An 8,002-nucleotide genomic window follows, 5' to 3' on the forward strand; every position below is an offset into this window, starting at 1 on the left:
CTTGCCCCCATGACATGCTTAGGTCTATGCAGTGTCCTGCTGCCTGTCCACAGCCCCTTCCCCAGCAGCAGGCTCCATAAGTAGGACAGGGCTTTCCAATTTGCTTTGTGTGGTTGTTGACAATCCACTCTTTTAAATGGTGGGAACCACTGGTGGAGGAGGAGGGACAGCCATATGCTCAGTGCACCCATTGAGGGAGCAGTGCTGAAAGGAGCAGAAGAACAAAAGGGAGCATAGATGGTTTGGAATGGATGAGGTAAAAAAAGTTCGGAACACAGATGCAGGAAGACCAAGATTCCCAATTACTGTGAGTTGTGTGCTGTCCTGCTCCAGTAGGAGCCTTCCTCTAAAGCTGGTCAGTACATCTGCACTGCTCACACTTCTCAGACCTGCAGCTTTCCAGGCTTGACTAAAGCAGATAGCCATCAGAACACCTTTTGTGGCTGATGGCAGATGGTGACCAAGACGAACTTTGCAGCAGCTCTCCAGCTGTGGATGCCAGGTGGTGCTTCTTGAACAAAAACAAAGTCAACTTTTTGTTGGCTCAGCAGGCTTCCATCAGCTCAGCTGCTACCACAAAAGCAGGAAGGTGATATCACAACAACTCATTCATTTCAAACTATATGTTTCACAGAAGCTTTATTAGTACATTTTTAATGGAGATGCACAAAGACTTGTGCCTAAGAATAACTTTGTGGACACATGAACAAACTTTTCCTCACATACCTCAGATCTCAGAGAAAGTGGTGAGGTGCTGGAACAGGCTGCCCAGAGAGGTTGTGAATGCCCCGTCCCTAGAGGTGTTCAAGGCCAGATTGAATGGTGCCTGGGCAGCCTGGTCTGGTATTAAATGTGGAGGTTGGTGGCCCTGCAAGTTGCAGGGGGGTTGGAGATTCATGATCCTTGAGGATCCTTCCAACCCTGGCCATCCTGTGATTCTGTGATTCTGTGATCTGCTGGTATGACAGAAGAGTCGGACAACGTGTCTGATGGCAGCTCTTTTGGCTTGTTTTTTGCCCTACACTGATGTGTTCCTGTGAAATCCAATCAGTGATAAACCCCTGGGGTTGAACTACTAGCATTTTACATCCTCCCATGCATGCAAACAGAGATGCACCTGTTCTTATCTCATGGGCTCTGGTAGCAAGAGACAAGGGACACTGTGTCCATCTGTCCATCACGGATGAAGGTGGGGAGGACTCCAAGACAATGCAGAGATTAAAGGAACTTCTCCCAAGAAGTTAAGAGAGTGCCTTAACAGTTAAGAGAAACACATCCAAAGTAAGTTCAGCCTTTTGGCTGATATTTTGCTACAACATGTATGATGGAAATCAGCATTTTACTTTCTTCAATAAACACCACAGTGTAAAAGCATTGTTCAGAGTTTTATGCTATTACTGTCTGGAGTGTTGGTTTTTATGGTGCCATATGCATTTGTGGTATGGACAAGTTACAGTTGCTGTGGGAATGTTAGTAATGAAATTTTTGAGTTCTCAGTGCTCAAAAATCTCAACTGAGTTATAAAGGAGGCTTGTTTGCATTTCATTTCCTTAGTTAAACACAGAAAAATAATTCCCACAATCTTTTGTGGCAAAATCTGCCGAACTAACACCCCTTCATGTTAAAGATCTGCTTGACTTTTTTTCCCCAACATATATCTCATGTGTAACTCTTTCCTACAACGATAGCAAAATCATTTTGAGTAGGTCTGGGGAAATGCAGAGCCCTTCTGCCACTGTTATCTTCCCATTGTTTCAACGTAAGTCCTGGAAATGTAAAATTGTGCTTAGGGTACAGAGGGAGAGTTCTGAAACCTGGGATTTATTTCTGGTCTCAGACAACCTTGAGCTGCTCCCCTGATCTGTGTGTTTTTGGTGTTGTTTCTTTTGTTTGTTTGCTTTGATTTGACAATCTGTCAAAAGAAACTTTTGCTGCCTATACATTCCCATCTCCTCCACCCCCGGGTTTACTCAGTAAGGAGTTTAAAGTGCTATTGGAAACCTGGATGAAGTTGAGGTAGGAGATAGAAAACTCCAGGTTAGTGTTTTTTCTGTCAAGTCTGTTTGGGGAATTACAAAGGAGATTCTTTTTCCCCTAGAAAGGTATCACAATGTTATGTTTTAAAGTGCTGGTTCCCCCAGCTTATGTCCCCTTCCTCTTTTCTACCAGTGTACATTGTCTGACATTCATCAGCATCCTCCTCTTGTTCAGTGGGACAGCCCAATATCATATCCCCAGCATGTAGATCAGTAAAAGGTTTTGAGTTGTTATCTGTGCACTGAGATTGAGCACTATCTTATGAGTGTTTCTTCAATACTCATAACAGTAAATGGGAGGGAAGTTTATTGTTTTCACATCCCAATGTTTTGTTTCTCTGGGAAATCTTCTCTTTGGAGAAGATTTTTGGAAAGTTTCTGATACTTTCAGTTCAGATCTTCCCTCCTCAATTAAAATTAGCTCTTAATTTCCATTATTAATCTCTGTTTGTCAGGAAAGGAATAAGATACAGGGTTGGAAGACCTAAAGGCAGCCACATATCTCCAAGAAAATAGTTCATTTTTTCCTTAACAAGGGAATAGTTGCTGTAGCAGAAGATGACCACAATATAACTGGGGTAGCTTTTTCAAGTTAGTCTGCCTTCCCTCTGGACCTCCTTCCACAAAGCAGATGACAACAACAAAGAACTTAACTGCAGGCAACGTCCCATTTAGAAAGGCACTTTGAGGATCTCTCCGTATTTGAAAGCAACCTCAATAGGAACTGTAGGCTAAAGTGTGCCTAATAAACTGTATGTTAGAGGCTAGGTACACCTATGGCAGGAGTGCCTTTGCAGCAAAACCAAGGTATTTGTAGAGCTTGCAATCACAACAAAAAATGTTATTTTGAACTCAGAAAAGACAAAAGGTTGTGTTCCTGCTTCAGACACATTTCTAGATTGCATGTACAAAATCACACTGCTGCTTTCCAGTCTATTAAAACCGCAGTCAGGCCAGATCACTATAATACAAAGTGCATGTGAAGAGGTGGGATGGGCACCTAACATTCAAGATATAGGCATATGTATAGGAAAAGACAGAAAATATATGAGGATTGATAAGAGACGGAGGGAAAAGGGCATAGTCTGAAGTTAGCTGAGGAAGTGAAACAGATTAAAACAGGAAAAGACAAAACAATCAAAGAAGAAAAGAAAGTATAAACAGCAGAGATTCAGAATAATGGATAAGACAACTTATAATAAAATTGATTAATGAATTGCATGGCCATTATCAATGACCAAAAATGGATGATATTGAGCACAGGAGTCTCCAATCTGCACTCCTTTACGGATCCTGGCATTTCAGAAACCTGAATGTATTGAGGAGATTGGATAGGAAACTGTGGATAACAGGTATCTCCACTACTCCAGGTCTATCTACCCCAAAGTATGTGCATTAATCACCAATCTTAGAATCAGGAAATAATGTGGTTTTGAGAGAAAGAAGAGGCAGGGCTTGTGTGTGAATGAAGGGTTTGGATAGAGCAGTCTATGAAGTAAGAAGAGATGGTCAAATGTGGGTAAAAAGATGATGGAAATACTTTATCCTTCATCATCATCTTCCTACTTATATATCCCATAGCACTCTACAGAGATGTAATTGCTGACTACAAAACCAATGTGAAGTTGATTTAAGTAAAGAATACATATTCAGTTGACATTTGTTCTACTCCCAATTAAAAGAGTACTTAAATTTTATATCCTGGGACTAATTCTTAACATCATTGATAATATCTATGTTTATTTAAATGTACATCTTCATATATATCGTTTTTTTCATTTGCTGAAAATAGAGTGATCAAAAAGGGAGAGAGATGATTGTTTCAGGTTATGTAACCAGGAGTGGTTTCTGAAAATGTCAGCAACTTGCTTTATATATAAATCTGCATTTGAGAAAAATCAACACAGTCTAAATAAGAAAAAGAGAGAATAATAAATTCTGATTGAATTACACTATGAATAGCATTGATTAAATGGAAAAGGACAGTGTGTCCCATTTCTCTGCTCCTAGCTCTTGAATAATTCTTGTTTCCCAACTGTGAATCAGTTGTTATTCTAATTATTCCCAACACAAGTCTTATCCTGGACAATGTTAACCTTTCAGTTCAGAGAATACTAATTCTCTGTTTCAAATGTCATCTGAATTCCGAAATTTCTAACTTTTCAAGGTTCCAATTACTTCTGTCCTAGTGGACTAACTTCATAAATGAGACTTACATGCCTAATTACAACAGTGAAATTTTCTTCAGTCATGAAGATCCTTAACTGGTATAGCTTTGGAAATGTGGTGACAGCTCTGCCAGTCATGGATCTGACCCATACAGTCCCAGCAGCTTACAAATTCTCTGCAAAGTCACTGTCAACTGTGTTACCTTAATACCTTGCAGAATGGCTTAGCAACTGGGAAGAATGAGATTTCAACTGACTTTATAATCTACTTTTTTGTCTGGTTTTCTTTGACTCCCGAAAAATCACAGAATAAATCACTAAAATGCTGTTACATCTGAAGACGGGGCATAAATAAAACTTTTATCCAATCCCACCCTCTCCCTCGAATTTAATGATTCATATAAAATGAAACAACATCCAAACCACCCCCAACTTGTTTTTGTTTCTGCAAAACCAAAACCTGAGTGATGAGGTTTTGCAAAATTCAAAACCCAAACCACTCCGGTTTGTCCATTATAGACATGAGACTAAACTCAGAAACTTTTATCTGGGCTCTCCATCCCCTCTGGACTTTGGTGGTTTGGCTAAAAATGGAACCTAGATTTAAACCATTCCTGATTTGGGTTGTGCAAATCATAACTTGACTAACGTAGTTCTTCAAAACCAAAACCATAACATGGCCTTCTTGTTCCATCCCTAATTAAATTAAATACTTTTTGTCCAGAGCATTATGGAGACCAAAATGTACAGACGAATATTATCAGCACAACACAACCTTTTATTTTATTCATTCCCAAAGGGTCTGATCCTGAAATCACAAAACCTTCTCTCCTCATCAGACCATACTTGTGGGCATTTGAAGACAGACTTCTTCTTTGAAGAGGGCTGTTGCTGCTTTCATTTAAAATATGGGAACTTTCATGGAGGTTCATTGAATCCAAATGTACCATTTATCACTTGTATTTTCTGGGTACTTTGTTATTCCATGTACTTACAGGTTATCAGATGTCTCCTATTGCAGGAGGAGCTGAAGAAGAACATAATTGTCCATGACACTTTTAACAGAAGTATTCAGGCTGTTTGTTTGTTTCTTCAGTATTTTTCAGACATCAAGAAGTCTGGTTCTATAAAAACAAGGCTCCTTGTATGGCATTTTCTGGCATCTCTGATAGACTCTATCATTTTCTTGCTTTTCTTAAGAGGGTGATTCCCTGAATAAAAGCATCTGATACAGTTCCTAGAGTAGTCTATCTAACCTTCTTGTGCAAGGGTATAGCAAGTTCTCTAAGGACTTCCTGCAAAGCTTGGTATACACTACATTTCTGCTTGTGATGGATGCCTGCTTTCTTAGCTTTGGCACAGTTTCTCCCCTCCTTTGCTGCTACAAACAGGGTCCAAAGGCAGCACATTCTGACCTCCCAACTGTCTGTAGACTACTTTGAAAAGAAAAACAGTTCTGCTGGCAGTAGAATTTAAGGCAGTATCATGCACTTTGCCTCTTCAGCATAATGTTTTAGGGGGCCTGCAAATAGAGACATGCCTGAAAACCACCATCAGCATTCACAGACAGCTCTCCTGGAGATCTGGGAAGGGAGATCAGTGCCTCTCAGAAGCCAGCTCCACCCTGGCTCTCTATGGAGAGCTCTCTCCCGCCTGAGGACCTGCTGTTTTCCCAGTAGCTATGCTAACAGACTAGTAATCCTTTTGTTAGGTTTGTGGGACGCTTGCATGCTAAATTTAACCTAATGCTTCATTTCATTTATTTAGCTGCATCCCATATTCTGATGTTTTTCTTGTTTGCTACAGATAAACTGTTGATACTTATGTTTTTCTGCTGCCAGCAACCTCTGCTGATTTTTTTTTTTTAATTCATATATAGATTTCAGTGGACCATTCTGAAGGCATAATGCAAAGGAAAGCTTTTTGAAAACAACATTCACAGAATAATAAACTCCACTCTTTACATAGTAAAATGTTTGACCTATCATTAATATTTTTCCCCCTTTACTCCGAGTGCTAAGACATGTATCATTTCTGTGCAACTACAAGTTGTTTGGAGGAGAAACAGCCCCAGAACTGGAGCAAGCTGCACACTTAACCAGATAGCTGGCACAATTACAGTTATACCACAAGTCAGCTTAGACTAAGACATTAAATGAAACTCAAAGCCCAGTGTCTTTTTTGCCTTGAGCAATGACTTTTATCCAGTATGTTCTCTTAAAAAGAAACAGGCTAAAAGCAAAGGACAAAAAAGTACTCCTAAAGTTAAACAATGAAACCCAAGCCAGCAGTGCCTCCTTACACTGCCTGTGTGCTCCAGAGAAGAGATGTTGTGGGTTTGTTCGCTCTTCTCATCCACAGTTCAGGACAGGAGGAAAAAGGAGAATTTTGTTTCATGAGAAGAGAGAAGGATCGTCTTATTTCTCCTCTTCAAAGTTAGGAAGGAAGAGGCAGTCAAGTCAGGAGTAGGGGAATGGAGGGAGATCATAAGAGTGAGTTGTGCCTTCCCTTTGACATTATGGACTCCCTTCAGAAAATCTCACCACTTACTTGTTAAAACAGATAAAATTTCTTTCCTTTGCCTTGTATCTTCCAATTGACCCAGACCATCTCTCCCCCAGACTTCCTTTAGTATAACCAAAATACATTGCTCTGCAGTGCTCCCACCTGTTGGTCGGTTTGCAGAGCTGGGGTGGAAGAGTAAATGTGCATGCCTTATGTCTGGGTCTCTGCAGTACTGCACATCTGGGTAATATTAAACAAAGCTGGGGCGGGAAGTTCCAGTATAACAAATCATATGAGCCATAAGAGCTCAACTTAGGTCCTATGCATGTGTTTTCAAATCTAATTTGAAGCAAACCTTTTCAGACTCATACTTCAGTGATCTTTTGCCTTGTCTAGAAATTATGTAACTCCATTGCTTTTCATACTTAGGACCATGCTATTACTTGGCCTACCCTATTCAGGCTCCCAAAACAAAACTATGGTTAGCAATTCAGATATTTCCCAAACAGAACAACTACCATTGTACAAGTTTTTGTCAGGACTAAGTTTTTGTCAGTTGCTAAAAATTTGCCCTGGTGCAGAGCCAGACCCAGCCCTAAAAGCTTATGGAGGAAGAAAAACCCTTGTAAGTCCCCTTTGGTTGGGTTTATTTAGAACAGGCTGGGGAATATTTTTCACTCCAGTGGCCTCCATTTCTTATTAATATCAAACTAAGCTCCAAGGGAGACCCTGTGAATGTGACCTGCAGGAAGGGTTGCATGCCCTCCCTACCCCCCATTCTCTTGGTGTTGCATGTAGATAGTGAAGAGAGAAATGAAGCATCACTTACAAGGCCACGGGGAAGAGGACAACTGTCCTGAGGGTCCAGAGAGGAGTAGCTTTAGAGTTTGGATGTTGATTTTTTCCAGTGAGAAAGGGTTAAAAAAAAGGAGGTAGTAAGAAGATACTTGTGAGAAAACTCCCCTCTGAAGACAGCAGCTTTGGAAGTATTTTCAAGAAATCCAGTCTTCAGGTCTGCTTACTGCATTTGATTGAGTTGCACTGTAGAGCTGCGGTCCCAAAAGATGTTAAAGCGTTCCTTCTGAGAAGGGTTAGCCTTCCTCTCTGCCATGAAAAACAGGTTTCCCAAAATCACATGTAGAACATTTGAGGCAGAACTGGCTTGAGCTATAAAGTTAATAGCATGTCCATAAATAAATGAATTATCATCAAACTTTCTGGTGGATCTCTTAAAATATTTATTTTTTAGGGGCAAGTTGGGTAATAGGTTTTCCTCAAGTCTTCAAGTTTTAG

The sequence above is a fragment of the Lagopus muta genome, chromosome 2 (genome assembly GCF_023343835.1).
Source record: "Lagopus muta isolate bLagMut1 chromosome 2, bLagMut1 primary, whole genome shotgun sequence".
NCBI classification, from domain to species: domain Eukaryota; kingdom Metazoa; phylum Chordata; class Aves; order Galliformes; family Phasianidae; genus Lagopus; species Lagopus muta.